The sequence below is a fragment of the Podarcis liolepis genome (genome assembly GCF_965112155.1).
Source record: "Podarcis liolepis genome assembly, chromosome: W".
Classification (NCBI taxonomy): Eukaryota; Metazoa; Chordata; class Lepidosauria; order Squamata; family Lacertidae; genus Podarcis; species Podarcis liolepis.
The window spans coordinates 20,023,142-20,040,315 of NC_139568.1; positions in this window are offsets into that span (position 1 = coordinate 20,023,142).

Genomic DNA, 17,174 nt, shown 5'->3' on the forward strand with positions numbered 1-17,174 from the left:
TCCTGGCTAATAAAAGCAAGCTGGGAAGGGCTGGGCAATGGGCTCTGCGGGGTGGTGAATGCTTCCCTCTGTGAGGGGGCATTCCCAGACCAGCTGAAAGAGGCGGTCATTAAACCGCTTCTTAAAAAAACATCTTTAGACCCGGCCAGTATGGCCAACTATCGCCCAGCCTCAAATCTTCCATTCTTGGGCAAGGTGATTGAGCGGGTGGTTGCTGAACAACTCCAGGCACGCCTGGAGGATGCAGACCATTTGGATCCCTTCCAATTGGGATTCAGGTCTCCTCATGGGACTGAAACTGCCTTGGTCGCGACAATCGATCATAACATCCTTCTGGACCGTCTAGAGGAGCTGGGAGCTGAGGGCACTGTTATACAGTGGTTCTGCTCCTTCCTCCTGGGCTGTGTCCAGAAAGTTGTGGTGGGGGATGAGTGTTCAGACTTACTTGTGGGGTGCCTCGGGGTTCCGTCCTCCCCTCCATGCTTTTTAACATCTACAGGAAGCTGCTGGGAGAGATCATCAGGGGGTTGGGGCTTGGTGTCCATCAATATGCGGATGATCCCCAGCTCTACCTCTCTTTCAACTCAGAACCAGTGAAGGTGGTGAAGGTCCTGTGTGAGTGCTTGGAGGCGGTTGGAAGATGGATGGCAGCTAGTGGATTGAGGTTGAATCCTGACAATAATGAAGTTCTGTTCTTGGGGGACAGGGGGTGGGCTCGTGTGAAGGACTCCCTGGTCCAGAATGGGGTAACTGTGCCCCTGAAGGACCAGGTGCACAGCCTGGGAGTCATTTTGGACTCACAGCTGTCCATGGACGCACAGGTCAATTCTGTATCCAGGGCAGCTGTCTACCAGCTCCATCTGGTACGCAGGCTGAGACCCTACCTGCCCGGAGACTGCCTCACTAGAGTGGTGCATGCTCTTGTTATCTTCCACTTGGACTACTGCAATGTGCTCTACGTGGGGCTACCTTTGAAGGTGACCCAGAAACTACAACTAATCCAGAACGCAGCAGCTAGTCTGGTGACTGGGAGTGGCCACCAAGACCATATAACACATGTCCTGAAAGACTTACATTGGCTCCCAGTACATTTCTGAGCACAATTCAAAGTGTTGGTGCTGACCTTTAAAGCCCTAAACGGCCTCGATGCAGTATACCTGAAGGAGCATCTCCACGCCCATCATTCTGCCCAGACACTGATGTCCAGCACCAAGGGCCTTCTGGTGGTTCCCTCACTGTGAGAAGCAAAGTGACAAGGAACCAGGCAGAGGGCCTTCTTGGTTGTGGCGCCCGCCCTGTGGAATGTCCTCCCATTAGATGTCAAAGAGATAAACAACTACCTGACATTTAGAAGACATCTGACGGCAGCCCTGTTTAGGGACGATTTTAATGTGTGACTTTTTAATGTATTTTTATTTCATTTTTTGGGAAACCCAGCCAGATGGGCAGGGTACAAATATATTTGTAGTAGTAGTAGTAGTACTTTGTAGGATTTGATAATCTTTATAGGTCTTTTAAATTTCTACTCTATCTATCTATCTATCTATCTATCTATCTATCCCCTCCCCTGTTTCCCTTTCTGTACTTCCCTATCCTTATAAAATTGAATATATATATATATTTAAAATTTACGGCTCCACAGTTTTCTGGGTCGCCCCATATTCATTACCCAACCACCTATGCTGCTCATGGCCACATCACTTTGGGGCACTGCCATGCTGTAAAAAGATTCTCATGAAGCACAGATCCCGATGGATCCTTAGGTTTTTTTATGTTTGGTCACCCTGAAATCACTATCAAATCACACATGATGTATATGACCACAGAACGAACCACAAAAACCACAGAGCACAGCCAAGGAACAAACACTATATTAAATACTTTAATCCTCATGGATCAGCATGATTGTTAAATGGACTCCACCAAATTATATTGTAAGATCACACCAATGTCCATGGAATGAGCGAAATACAAACGCTATCTGAAATGGTTCTGCATTAGCAAGAACATTGAAATAAAATGACATTCATATTCATAGCTTCCACTGTGAAGAACTGCACCTGGAAATTTTTGACACTGCTAAACCTCAAGAATGTCCAAGGCAGAGATTGTGATGATCTTACCTGTGAATGTAAATTATCAAACCAAGTAGATGGAGACCACCAAAGTAACCATGAAAAACAATCACCTGTCTTGCGTCAATTCAGCTACAAATGGTTTTGGGACAAAAGTTGGTTGCTTTGCAGGGATAGTAATTATAAATGGAGGTTTAACTGCAAGTTTTCTTGAGAACAGATTTTGTCAGTGCAAACTTTGAAATAGGGGGTTTCCAACGTGGTGCCCATGGGAATCATGTTGCCTGCTGACAGCTTTCCTGGAGTCCACCACGTGTTTTTAGAAAAAGAACAGGATTAGTGGTGAATTGTGCCCAGCATGACTTCAGATTGTTCATAGTACATTTGATTGACTACAGGGGCATATGAAGGGGCAGCGGGGTGATGGTGCCCCAGGGTGCCATGCTGGGGGGAGAATGACAGTAAGGTCGCTGTACTGGCTGCCGCTCTTGCGGCAACTGTACAGGCAGCCCCTCTCGCAGCAACCGTATGGGCCATACAGGCAGCTGCTCTCGCGGCGACTGTACAGGCTGCTGCTCGCGTAGCGTCCGTACAGGCAGCTCCTCTCACGGCGGCCGTACAGGCTGTATGGGCAGCTGCTCTCCTGGCGACCATACGGGAGGTGCTAGTCCTTACCTCCCTCCTCCCAGCCTATCATTGCCCAATGGGCTGAATTTCAGGGCTTTTGCATGTAAAGGGCAAGCTTGTTCTTTACTTGTTTAGACTCTTTAAACTTGGAAACAGATATTTGGCTCCATGACCAAAATGACCAAAAGGGTCAGCTTCTAGAGGACTGGAAAGATCATGATTGTACTTCCCCTACCCTCAGCCCTAACTCCGTTGAGTATTTTTTGTTATGAGACTGAGTGTTTGGGGCTGATGCTGTAGCATTCTTGTCTGGGGGCTTGATGGAAAAACAGAAAAGTGACCCTCACCTAACTCTCCAATGCCCTTCAACAAGAATGCTGTAGGAAATATTGCTAAGCCCAAAGGGAGGCAAGAATTTGCTTCAGCTCACCTTGTTAATGGCAGAGCAAAAGCTATGCGTGTGTCATTCTCAATCAGCCTACTTTCAGGACTGATTTTAGAACCCTCTTATATCAGGCCACATGGTCACTGGAGGTGGCCCCATCATGCAAACATGACTATCCACACAGGGACCATCTATTTTTGGTTTTTTTTCTGATACTGGATTTTAAGTTACAGTTACATCTTTTAAAACAGCTGTCAGTATATCACACTGTATTCCACTTGCCTTCCAAAGGAACACGTGGCTCTCCCCACATAGCGGGTTAGGTTGAGACTGCTGATCCAAAGTGATCAGTAATTTTTACGGTAATTACAATCCTGCTTTCCCTTGTGCCAGCTTACCTTGACTTCAGTAAGGCCTTTGAAAAGGTCCCCCATGATATTATTGCAAAACAACTAGTAAAATGTGGGCTAGGCAAAGCTACTGTTAGGTGGATTTGTAATTGGTTGATGGGCTGAACCCAAAGAGTGCTCAGCAGTGGCTTACCTTCATCCTGGAAAAAAATGACTACTGGGGTTCCACAAAGTTCTGTCCTGGGCCTGGTGCTATTCAATATTTTTATAAATGATTTGGTTGATGGAATAGAGGGTGTGCTAATCAAATTTGCAAATGACTGCAAACTGGGAGGGGTTGCTAATACACCAGAGGACAGGGTCAGAATTCAAAATAACCTGAATAGCCTAGAGAGCTGGGCCAAAACCAACAATATGGAGTTCAATAGGGAGAAATGTAAGGTACTGCACCTGGATAGAAAAAATGAAATGCACAGGTGGGGGACACTTGGCTTGACAACAGTACCTGTGAAAGGGATCTGGGAGTCTTAGTCGACCACAAGCTGAATATGAGTCAACAGTGTGATGTGGCAGCTAAGAATGCCAATGCAATTCTGGGCTGCATCAATAGAAGTATAGTGTCTAGATCAGGGGTCTGCAACCTTTAAGACAAAAAGAGCCACTTGGACCCGTTTCCGAAGGAAAAAAACAACTGGGAGCCGCAAAACCATTGCGACATTTAAAACAAATATATCTCCGGAGCTGCGATCTGACAGCGGGCGGGAAGGTGAAGTCAGGACGGTGCGTGACTAACGCACGCACTGCCCCCATGCGACGTCACAGCCAGTACAGCGCCCGCCACAGTGGGGAGTGTCGGGGCGCACAATGCGCCTCCTCCCCTTGCTAGTATCCTCCCCGGAGCCGAGGCAAAGGTGTAAAAGAGCCACATGCGGCTCCGGAGCCGCGGGTTGCAGACCCCTGACCTAAACCATGGTTTGTTTAGATCAAGTGAAGGAATGCTACCACACTATTCTGGTTGGTTGGTCAGACCACACCTGAAATAATGTGTCCAGTTGAAGAAGGATATTGTCAAGTTGGAGCATGTCCAGAGGAGGGTGACCAAAATGTAAAAGGTCTGGAATTCAAGCCCTATGAGGAGAGATTTAGGGAGCTGGATTTGTTTAATCTAGAGAAGAGAAGATTAAGGGGTGACATGATAGCCATGTTTAAATATTTGAAGGGATGTCATGTTGAAGAGGGAGCAAGCTTGTTTTCTGATGTTCTAGAGACTAGGATGCAGAATAATGGATTCAAACTATGGGAAAAGAGATTCCACCTGGGTGTGCTAATCCAGTCAGGGAAAAAGGGAGGCATACTATGTTTAGGGCATCGTTTCCAGCCCCTTCCCCTTTTCGGGGTGAGCATAGTGGATCCTAAAAAGGGCTGCTCAGTCATGGATACAGCTGCTGAGCTGCTCAACGGCCTCATTCCTTGAGTCAGAACGACTGACCACCCATGTGTCGGTTCATGACTAGGGGCTTCACATTCCTGCCACAGTAGCCATTTAGTGATGGCCATGGGGGGAGGGTTTGGGGAGGTTGGGTTTGGTTTTTGGAAGACACCTGTGCGTGAATTTGTTTTATGTGTGTAGATTAGTGCACGCTGACCAACGCACAGTCTTCGCAGTAGGGCTCTGTTCTGATGGCATGAGTAGTCACGACAAACTGGTGGATCCTATCTGCTGCAGCCTTCATCCACCTTCAGAGCCGTTGTAACACACTGCTTGTTATCACCCGCCTGTTCTGCCGTTGAGGACTTCTTGGATCATTCTTTGTCTAACTCCTTCCCTGTTATGTACTAAGCTTGGATCCTAGAACAATAGGCAAGTAGGATCCTAGAATGCAAGAACTGATTGGCTTGCAGGAAAAGACCAATCAGGCTCCAGGAGGGAAGCAGAATCAGCTAGTCAGACGGGACTCATTGTGTAAATAATGTATATAAAAGCCTGAGGTTTGGGGGGAAATTCAATCACTGTTTTACAAGCTGCAATAAAGAGCATGAAATCACTACAGGACTCTGAGCATATTTAATTTTCTTTGACCTTACCACCTTGGGTGACCCTGCTGGGAGTACGAGATTCCCAATGGCTTCACTCACAAGGGTCATAGGAATGTGCAAGCCCACTCACCATGACAAGTGAGAGAACTGAGATAGATTGCACTGAGCCCTGGTTCTCATTAGACAAAGCGTTCCACCAAAAAGGCTCTGGCTCTGGTTGAGGACAGCTGGATATGTTTTGGGCCAGGGACCACCAGTAGGTTGCTGTTAGATGAGCGTCACACTCATGGGGGGTGTATTGGAAGATAATTCCCACAGATAAGAAAGGTCACAGACTGCTTAGGGCTTTAAAGATTAGCACCAAAACATTGAACCTGATTCGATACTCCACCTGGAGCCAATCCAGCTGATGAGCAACCAACTGAATGTGGGCTCCCCACAAAGTCCAAGTAAGAACTCATGTATCTGCATTTTAGACCATTTGGAGTTTCTGGAGCAGTCTCAAGGGTAGCCCTGCATATCTATCTCTCTCACTCTCTCACTCTCTCACTCTCTCTCTATCACATTTATACCCTGCACTCCCCGGCTCAGGTGTACAGCAAGTTAAAGTAGTCTAGTCTGCAGGTGACTACTGCATGGATCACCATGGCTAGGTTGGAAAGAGACAGGTACGGTACCGATCTCCTAACCTGACATAGATTCAAAAATTCCAGTTTGGCTACATTTGTGACCAATGCCTCCATAGAGACAGAAGCATCCAGGATCACACCGGGACTCCTGATAGCGGCTACAGGTGACTATTGCGCCCCATGAAGAGCTGGGAGCTGACAAACCAAACTGAAATTATTCTGGCCCAGCCATTGGACGCCCATCTTTAATGGATAGAGATTCAGCCGACTCAGTTTCCTCCATCCCAGCACACCCACCTAAAAATTGGCCAATATATCCAGGGTACCATCTGGCAATAGATCCATGATGTTTGTGGTCAGATCTGTGGTTATGTACAAGATATTTGAATAAAGGGTGAATTTGGGGTTCCCCAATGCAAAAAGTGAGATGATCCATGAGGATCCGTGCTTCAAAACCACGTTTTTGAGCCATGGAGTGGCCAGGAAGCTGTGGATCTGTGTTTTTTGTGGTGCAGGCTGTGCCCATGGCCATGATGTGTGATTTGACGGTGAGTTTGGGTTGGCCAATGGAAAATGCGTGAGGATCCATAAGGATCCATGCTTTGAAACCATGTTTTTGGGCCACGGTATGGCCACGAACCCGTGGATCCGAGTTTTTTGTGGTGTAAGCTGTGTCCCATGGCATGAAGTGTGATTTGACAGTGATTTAGGGGTGGCCCAGTGCAAAAAGTGTGAGGATCCACGAGGATCCGTGCTTCAAAACTACATTTTTGGGCTACGGTGTCACCAGGAAGCCATGGATCCGTGATTTTTGTGGTGCAGGTTGTGCCCCTGGCCATGATGTGTGATTTGATGGTGAGTTTGGGCTGATCTAGTGCAAAAAGCATGAGAATCAATGAGGATCCGTGCTTCAAAACCATGTTTTTGGTCCACGGTGTTGCCAGGAAGCCGTGGATCCGAGTTTTTTGTTGTGCAGGCTGTGCCCCTTGGTATGATATGTGATTTGGCGGTGAGTTTGGGTTGGCCCAATGCAAAAAGCATGAGGATCCATGAGGATCCGTGCTTCAAAACCATGTTTTTGGGCCATGGTGTTGCCAGGAAGCCGTGGATCTCAGTTTTTGTGGTGCAGGCTGTGCCCCTGGCCATGGTGTGTGATTTGACGGTGAATTTGGGCTGATCTAGTGCAAAAAGCGTTAGGATCCATGAGGATCTGTGGTTCAAAACCATGTTTTTGGGCCACGGTATGACCAGGAAGCCGTGGATCCGTGATTTTTGTGGTGGATTCTGTGCCCTTGGCCATGATGTTTGATCTGATGGAGATTTTGGGCTGGTCTTGTGCAAAAATCATGAGGATCCATGAGGATCCATGCTTCAAAACCACGTTTTTGGGCCACGGTATGGCCAGGAAGCCTTGGATCCGTGATTTTTGTGGTGGATGCTGTGCCCCTGGCCATGATGTTTAATCTGATGGTGACTTTGGGCTGGTCTTGTGCAAAAATCAAGAGGATCCATTTTCGGAACCACGTTTTTGGGCCATGGTATGGCCAGGCAGGTGTAGATCCGGGTTTTTTGTGGTGCAGGCTGTGCCCCTGGCCATGATGTTTAATCTGATGGTGACTTTGGGCTGGTCTTGTGCAAAAATCATGAGGATCCATACTTCGGAACCACGTTTTTGGGCCATGGTATGGCCAGGCAGGTGTGGATCCGGGTTTTTTGTGGTGCAGGCTGTGCTCCTGGCTATGATGTGTGATTTGACAGTGAGTTTGGGGTGGCCCAATGCAAAAAGCATGAAGATCCATGAGGATCCGTGGTTCGGAACCACGTTTTTGGGCCACGGTATGGCCAGGAAGCCGTGGATCCGTGATTTTTGTGGTGGATGCTGTGCCCCTGGCCATGATGTTTGATCTGATGACGACTTTGGGCTGATCTTGTGCAAAAATCATGAAGATCCATGGGAATCCATGTTTCAAAACCACGTTTTTGGGCCACGGTATGGCCAGGCAAGCATGCATCCGAGTTTTTTGTGGTGGATGTTGTGCCCCTGGCCATGATATGTGATTTGACAGGGAGTTTGGGTTGGCCCAATGTAAAAAGCGTGAGGATCCATGAGGAAGATTGGCAGATGCAATTAATGGACTACATGGAAATGGCGGAGATGACTGGCAGAATCCGAGATCAGGGAGAGGAGACGGTGGAGGAAGATTGGAAGAAATTTAAAATTTATTTGCAGAAATATTGTAAAATTTATGAATGTTAAGGACATTGAAATGAATCGCAGGGGTTTTAGCAACAAAGTAAAATGTAAGATTGGATTAACAACAGATAAATTAATAGGATATGAATTTGCTGAATTAACTTTTAAAAAGGGATACAAGAACGGGAGACGTGAGGAAGTCCGGAAAATAAGCTAATTGAAGATGAGAAATTAAGAAAGAGGGAATTTTTGTTTTTTGTTATTATATGTGTTTTTATCTCTTTTTTCTTTTTCTTTTGATGTGTTTAATGTTTGTATTTTTGTATTGTATTGTTTTTTTTGTGTGTGACTTTGTATCTTCTTTGTCTTTTTTGTGAAAACTTAATAAAATATTTTTTAAAAAATAAAACCACGTTTTTGGGCCATGGAGTGGCCCGGAAGCCATGGATCCGAGTTTTTTGTGGTGCAGGCTGTGCCCCTGGGAATGATGTGTGATTTGACGGTGAGTTTGGGGTGGCCCAATGCAAAAAGCGTGAGGATCCATGAGGATCCGTGCTTCGGAACCACGTTTTTGGGCCATGGAGTGGCCAGGAAGCTGTGGATCCGAGTTTTTTGTGGTGCAGGCAGTGCCCCTGGACATGATGTGTGATTTGACGGTGAGTTTGGGTTGGCCCAATGCAAAAAGCGTGAGGACCCATGAGGATCCGTGCTTCAAAACCACGTTTTTGGGCCATGGAGTGGCCAGGAAGCCGTGGATCCGTGATTTTTGTGGTGCAGGCTGTGCCCCTGGACATGATGTGTGATTTGATGGTGAGTTTGGGGTGGCCCAATGCAAAAAGCGTGAGGATCCATGAGGATCTGTGGTTCGGAACCAAGTTTTTGGGCCACGGTTTCGCCATGAAGTCGTGGATCTGTGATTTTTCTGTTGCATGCTGTGCTGCTGGCCATGATGTTTGATCTGATGGTGACTTTGGGCTGATCTAGTGCAAAAATCATGAGGATTCATGAGGATCCGTGCTTCGGAACCACGTTTTTGGGCCAGGGCGTGGCCAGGCAGGCGTGGATCTGAGTTTTTTGTGGTGTAGGCTGTGCCCCTTACTATGATATGTGATTTGACGGTGAGTTTGGGTTGGCCCGATGCAGAAAGCGTGTGGATCCATGAAGATCCGTTCTTGAAAATCACGTTTTTGGGCCACGGTTTCGCCAGGAAGCCGTGGATCCGTGATTTTTGTGGTGGATGCTGTGCCCATGGCCATGATCTTTGATCTGATGGTGACTTTGGGCTGATCTAGTGGAAAAATCATGAGAATCCATGAGGATCCGTGTTTTTTAACCATGTTTTTGCGCCCCTGCGCCCCGCCCCCGAAACAGTGGATGCGTGATTTTTTTGATGCTTTCTACAGAGTAAGACATGGTCTACAGTATCATGGTGGTTTTATTTAATTGGAATGAAAAAATCATATGAATTCATGAGGATCCGTGTAGATCCGCCTTTTACCTTTTTCCCTTTGTCGGCAGCATCTCAGCGTGCTTGAAAGGGGGGAAATCTGGGAGCTGCTGGTGTGGGTTCTGTGAGTGCGTACTGCGCACCTGGTCAGTGTGAGTCTCCAGCAATTGTTCCTTTACCTGGTTTGGCTTTCTGGCAGGGTTTGGCTTTTAAGCTGCTGCTTCTGTTTGATTTGCTGGTACATTTAAAAAATTGCCATATCGCTGTGTATTCCTGTGAGGACTTCTTCGTGCATTTATCATTATATTAGCTGTTTTCAGCATTTGTTTTACTTGGGAGACTCAGTCTCACCCCCATTTCCCTTCACCCTCCGCTCCCCCCCCCACTCCCCTTCCCCTCTCATTGTCCTCTGTTCACTGGCCAGGGTTGCTTTGTTTTTCCTTAAGCACCGAATAGCTGGGCAACTAACAGCCTCCATGGCTATTTAAAATTGCATGTGGTTGTGGGGATTTCGTATAAACAGGCTGTTTTGCCCCTTGTGGCTTATTTCATTTTAAAATCCTTTATTCTTACTCCCCTAGTGGCATTCCCTGCCCCTTCCTTAATCTTTTATTTTATTCTGCTTATTTCGTCTGCTGAATCATATTGCAATTGTCTCATTCTGTTGCCATAGAAGCGGTTGCTGCCTGGGGGCAGGAGCATTGTAGTTGAGAGCTTTTGTCCCTAAGCCCTCTCCTTTGTAAGAGGCAGCTGTACTGTAGCTGCACCCCCAGGGCAATTTTTTTTTTTTTTTTGGTCCCTAGTAGCTGCATCCCCAGGGTAATTCTTTGTCCCTAGTTGGCTGGATCGATCTTTTATTGTGTCTTTGACTGCCTTTTGTTTGGGGCTTGAGGGGCAAGTTCTTTGCCTTCCTATTGCCAACTTGTTGCAGCTGTTCACTTTATTTCTGTGTTTTGTCTCTAGTTGGCTTAGGCGGCTACCAGGCTAATTTACAGGGTTGCTTGGCAGCTGGTCCATTCATAAAACCCCAGGTTTTTGGTATAACAGGAAGCTTCACATTCTAGCCGGGAAGCCAGTATTTACTGTATCTCTGCCTGCCCTTGGTTTGAGGGTCTTAAGGGACAAGTGCCTTGACCTTAACCTTGCCTGCTTATTGCCAAGCCATTGCTGCTGCCTGTTTAATACTGTATTGTGTGGCTGGGGGTTTATACTGGCTAGCAATTGATTCTAATAAGACTGTTGATACCTGGAAACATTAAGTGCCAGTAGAGTATTATTGTTTCATAACCCCTCATTAATTGTTTACCTCCAGCTTCATTGAATTGGATTAATTAGGACTACATTGATAGCAACCAATTTCGATTCTACATTTAATTTTATTAATTAATTGGAACTACACCATCAGCAGCAGGCTGTTGTTCTTGTGTGAATCAATTTGAAATTCAAACGGTTTTATCCTGTACAATAGGGTACCAATTAATCAATAATAATAACCGGAGTGAACAAATTAACTTATATTATAGGAACATTAATTCATTGTATCATTCATAACAAATTAAATATTTTATTAATTGTTAATATTTAATTACTTGATTAAATAAATATTAAATAGGAATGTGTAATACCAAATAAATAAATAAATAAATAAATAAAATAATAAATAAATAAATAATAAAATTACATAAATATTATCCAGTTAATTAAATAAAATAAAATATTTTTTCCCCTTTCCTAATTGGATAGCAGTGTGTTAAGGTTTCAGCCTAGCTTTACGAAGTACATCCAATGGCTCCCAAGAGAAAGCGCGCATCCGAAGCGGCACGTAACCCAGCTGCCGGTGCATCTCACGGGCAACAGGATAGAGGCAATAACCAAAAAGCCCATTTTGCATTTCCTTAAAGCATTTAGGTTGTTTTTAGACGATTATGAACATCGCTTCCCCGATGACAACACCAGCCCCCCTGCATCCCCTGATGCGATTCCTGACACGCAGGTGGTTCCAGAGAGTCTGAGATCTTCCCATTGGGATGATTTACCCAGCACCTTGGCCGCCTTCTTTTATGACTCCCAGTTGGCAAGGGCAGGCACGAATTTTAGGACGGAACCGGTTAGGACCAGGTCAAAATCACAGTCTTCCGCACCTGCGGCTCGGGGACGGGGGGGGGGGGTAAGGCAACATCTAAGTCTACATGGGTGAATAATCCTGTTGTTCCTAGCTCTTCCAGCCGCTTGCAGGATAAGAGGAACAGGGTGCAGCTACCGGAATCAGCCTCTTCATCCGAAGCTGAGGAGGATCAGCACGAGTCGGGGACAGCCAATACTGCAGAGTCGGTGGAAAAGCCTTCGGGGAAGAGGCACGAGAAGAGAAAGCACACTTGCAGGAAGAGCAAGTCGAAGAGGAAGGTTTTGGATGATGAGACAGATTTTCATGGATCAGAACCACCGGCAAATGCTACCAGATGTCAGGAAATCTCGCCTTATCAGAGGAAACTGGCCACTCTCCAGGCACCCGGCTTGATCTCCTGGTCGTCCTCCCTGTCTGCATTCCCGGCAGGATACAGGCTAGGTCACGATCGGCGATCCTCCTCAGGCGTGAGAAGAACACACCACTCTTCCCTGCTCCCTGCTCCCCCCAGGGAGGGGAAAGAGATAGGCAGAAATGTATTTACATGCCTTTATTTCTGTCTTTGCAGCATTACAGAAAAACGCGTCTGCTCAGTTCAAACTCCAACAGCAGAGAGACAAACTCCACCTCCTGTACAGGTCAAATTACACTCTGAGCAAATTCCGGTGCTCAGCTCTGTGATTAGACTGTCCCTTTGTTCCCACGGTACAGTCCCATCCTGTTTTGCTTGCCAGCCAGCTGCAGCTCGCTTCCGCATTGCTGTTTTTCCATAACAGAGAATGGCATCTGGTCAATTGCAGTGGGCCCATGCGTTGAAAGGAAACCAGTAGAGTCTTTCAGATCGGCCAGGGCAGAATCCAGAAGGGAACTTAGGCGTAAAGTATGCTGGGAGTACACTAAGGGGTCATGCCAAAGGCCGGCCTGTAAATATCCGCACGAATGCGACAGGTGCACCGGGGCTCATCCCGCAGCATCTTGCTTTAAGGGGGGAAAGCAGCCCTTTCGTGGTGGCCGGGGGTTCCATCACTCCAGTTCCAGGGGAGCCCCCGCATCCGGGAACAGAAGATAAGGCAGTTTTTGAATTGGCGTTTACCCCGATTAAGCTGGCCCCACTTTGCGATCTCCTATCCTACTACCCAGATAAACAGGCGGCATCTTATCTTCGGGAGGGTTTTTCCAAGGGTTTTCGAATCCCGGTAACAGGTACCTTGATAGCAAAAGATTCACCCAACCAGAAATCTGTTAGGGAGGCCAGAAATTGCCGAGCGGAAGATAGCTAAAGAAGTGGGCGCCGGCAGAGTAGCTGGCCCGTTCGACAGTCCCCCAATATCAAATCTACATATATCACTGTTAGGAATAGTGCCCAAGAAAACCTCAGGGGAATTTAGGCTCATTCACAATCTTTCTTACCCGAAAGGGGGATCGGTGAACGATGCCATCCCAGCTGAGTTAAGTCCGGTGAAATATGCCACATTTGATCAGGCAGTAAAACTAATTAGGCGATTTGGTCAAGGGGCACTCTTAGCCAAGTGTGATATTGAATCGGCCTTTCGCCTTCTGCCACTGCACCCCAACGACTTTTGGCTGCTGGGTTTCAAATTTCAAGAGAAGTATTATATCGACAAGGCTATGCCGATGGGCTGCTCCGTAGCTTGTTCGGCATTTGAATCATTTAGCACATTCTTGGATTGGGCACAGTTGCCCAATCATCCCGCTTACCGGGGGAGAAGATTGACACCCTTAAGAATTTAATTCAACAAAATTAGCTAAAATGTATAAAACCGGAGATAAGACCTGTTGGAAATGCAAAAAGAAAGAGGGAGACTTCCTTCACATGTGGTGGTCCTGTGAGGAAGTAAAGAAATTCTGGGGTGCTGTCTATGATGAACTAAAAAAGATCTTAAAGTATACCTTTCCAAAAAAACCTGAGGCGTTCCTCCTGGGAATGGTAGGAAACGAGATTAATAAAAATGATCAAACCCTATTTCAATACGCGACAGTAGCCGCTAGGATACTGCTAGCGCAGAATTGGAAAAAACCCAGCATACCCACAATTAAGGATTGGCAAACTAAGTTAATTGAATATATTGATTTGGCAACAATGACTCAGAAGATAAGGCAACAGAAAAATATTAAATTTATTAATGACTGGAAAAATTTTTTTTCATACATAGAGACAATGTCAGGAAACATTAAAATCACAATAGGTATAATATAAAAATCGTGAAGTAGAATAAGCGGGTTAACAAAGACACTGCGACACATATGGTTCAGATAGAGGTCACGTTGTGGTGGTGGTGAAGTCAAACAATATAAATGATTGTATATTGATTTTTGTATCTGTTTATTTTTCTCTGTTTTGTTTTTATTAATAAGGTATATGTGTTTTTTAGATGTTGGATCATAATAAAAAATTTTAATGTGAAAAAAAAAAAAGAATTTAATTCATACTACCCTTCCACTTACGAAAATCACCCTCAGACAGATACAATCCCTGTTAGGCCATTTCAATTTTGCTTGTAGAGTGGTTTCCCCTGGACGCCCTTTCTGTGCCCGCCTAGCCAGGCTTTCGGTGGGTCTCAAGCATCCGCACCACAGGGTCCGTCTTCCAAAGACAGTTAAGGCCGACCTGGAGGTTTGGGCGACATTTTTGGAAAACTATAATGGAGTGTCCCTTTGGCAGGATGTCCTTAACTTGTCCTCAGATTTTCAGGTCCAATCTGATGTAGCAGGCTCTCTGGGCTTTGGCCTATATTTCAAGGGTCGATGGTGCGCTCAACATTGGCCGGCAGGTTGGCAGGGCAGGGGTATTACGCGGGATCTCACTTTTCTCGAGTTTTTTCCAATAGTAGTGGCCGCGCATATCTGGACGGAGGAGTTCCGAAATCGCAGAGTGTGCTTCAGAACCGACAACCTGGCAGTGGTGAACATTCTAGCGAGGCAGTCATCCTGGTCAGAGAGGGTCTCCTCCCTCCTGCGGTTGTTCGTCCTCCGGTGCCTTAAGTACAATATAGTTTTTCAGCCAAGTTCATACCGGGGGTTAATAATGATATAGCCGATCCATTATCTCGCTTTCAGATGTCTCGCTTCCGGTCACTGGCACCTGGAGCACAGCTGTTGCCCGAACCCTTTCCGGAGCACCGGTGGAACGTTGGAGACGCAAAGTGATAAAGGGAGTATTAGCGTCTGTCGCACCCTCCACCCTCAGGTCTTACAAGAAGGCCTGGTGCAATTTCTTGGGCTTCAGGTCTGGGTCTTCGGGGCTTACGGCTAACACGCCTCCCTCCACCGATGACCTTTTGCAATACCTTTCACACCTTGATGACCTAGGGCGCGCGCCTAAAACATTAAAAATACAGGTAGCCGCCATTAGCTTCTTCGCTAAGGCCACGTTCTCCTCCGATCCATGCAGTGACTTCCTGGTTCGTAGAGCTAGCGAAGGCTGGGGCAGGTCACAACCCCCTAGAGTTCAGGGCCGTAAGCCAATTTCTTATGGGTTGCTCTTTCAAATACGCAAAAAACTCCGGTCAATTTGTGGTCCCGGTTTGAGGCCCGCCTCTTTTCTGCGGCATATGCCATCACAGTTTTTGCTGCCCTCAGAGTGGGCGAGGTCGTAGTCGAAGGTAGCGCGAATGGTGTGTTTCGGGGCCTCCTTATGGAAGATGTACAGCTGTCCGAGGCGAGCATGGTGGTACGGATACGACAATCCAAAACTGATCAGGCCGGTAGGGGTGTCCTTCTAAAACTCACAGCGTCTGGGGGGCGGGGACACCAGGCGGTATCTTTGCCTCAGACCACCTGGCCAGGGTCCGCTTCTGATTCACGAAGACGGGTCCCCCTTATTGAGACACCAATTCACCAGGGTACTCCGCAAAGCTATTGATGCTTGCGGTTTAGCTCCCCGGGATTATGCCGCCCACTCCTTTAGGATCGGTGCTGCCTCAACTGCCGCACGCTTGGGCTTGCCTGGGTACAAGATTAAAGAAATGGGCCGATGGAAATCCAACGCTTATAAGGGTTATATACGTTAGTTATACCGCTACACTGAATCTACTGACCCGCTTTCTCCTTTCCTTTCGTTCTCAGCTGTTTCCGGGGGCACTGCGTGGATCTGCGGCCACAGTATTGTTCATTGGGCCCGTGTTCGGGCGGTCAGCTGCAGCCTTACCCATCATCTTGGCTTGCCTCCTGGGATACGAGTTGCCTGGTTGTCGCGACGCGGCATGCGGTGGGAAGAGCTTATGCCATTGTTGATTGACAGAGTTGCCATGTTTGGCCCTCCTGACATCCTTATCATTCACTTGGGAGAGAACGACCTGGCCAATAGGAGAAGCAGGGACTTGTGGTGCATAAAAAGAGACTTGGAGGCGATCACAGCCTTGTGCCCCGGAACAATGGTGTTCTGGTCCTCCTTCTTGAAAAGAATTGTCTGGTGCGGTGCGCAGAACTGTATGGCCATTAAAAAAAAACAGGAAACTCCTGAACCGGGTGGTAGCCCGTTGGGTGCGCTTTATGAATGGCCTAGTTTGTCTGGCGCGGTGCGCAGAACTGTATGGCCATTGAAAAACCAGGAAACTCCTGAACCGGGCGATAGCTCGTTGGGTGCGCTTTATGAATGGCCGAGTCATTTAATGGCCATTGAAAAAACCAGGAAACTCCTGAACCGGGCGGTAGCCCGTTGGGTGCGCTTTATGAATGGCCGAGTTTGTCTGGCGCGGTGCGCAGAACTGTATGGCCATTGAAAAACCAGGAAACTCCTGAACTGGGCGGTAGCCCGTTGGGTGCGCTTTATGAATGGCCGAGTCATTTATCATGACCGTATCCGGATCGGCGACCAAGCCATTTTCTGGAGTGACGGAGTTCATCTAACAGACATTGGGAATGACATCTGGTTGGACAGCGTCATTAGTAGCATTAGGGATTGGTTGCAGTTGTGAGGGTATTGGCGGCGAGCCCCTTTGCGGCTCGGGTGGCGGTTAGGCATTGGATTCATGTGTTGTGCTGTGTCAAGGGCTAGGTGTGGCCATCGCCTATGCTATCTACCGTGGGTTATTCCGTTAAAGGAATCTGGCGGTCGTGTATTCCGTCCGATGCCTGCTTGGCGGGAGGCCATGGCACGACCCTCGGTGACATCAGGGGGTGAGCCTATAGTTGGATGAGCATCAACAGGCTCCACCTACTGTTGAATAAACCCACCACCTATAGTCATCCAATGCCTAAGCCAATACCTTTTCACTGCTGTAATCAATAAAGTTGTGGCCTTTTCTTGCCCATTAACCTTATATCAAGTGTCCTTGTGTATTTA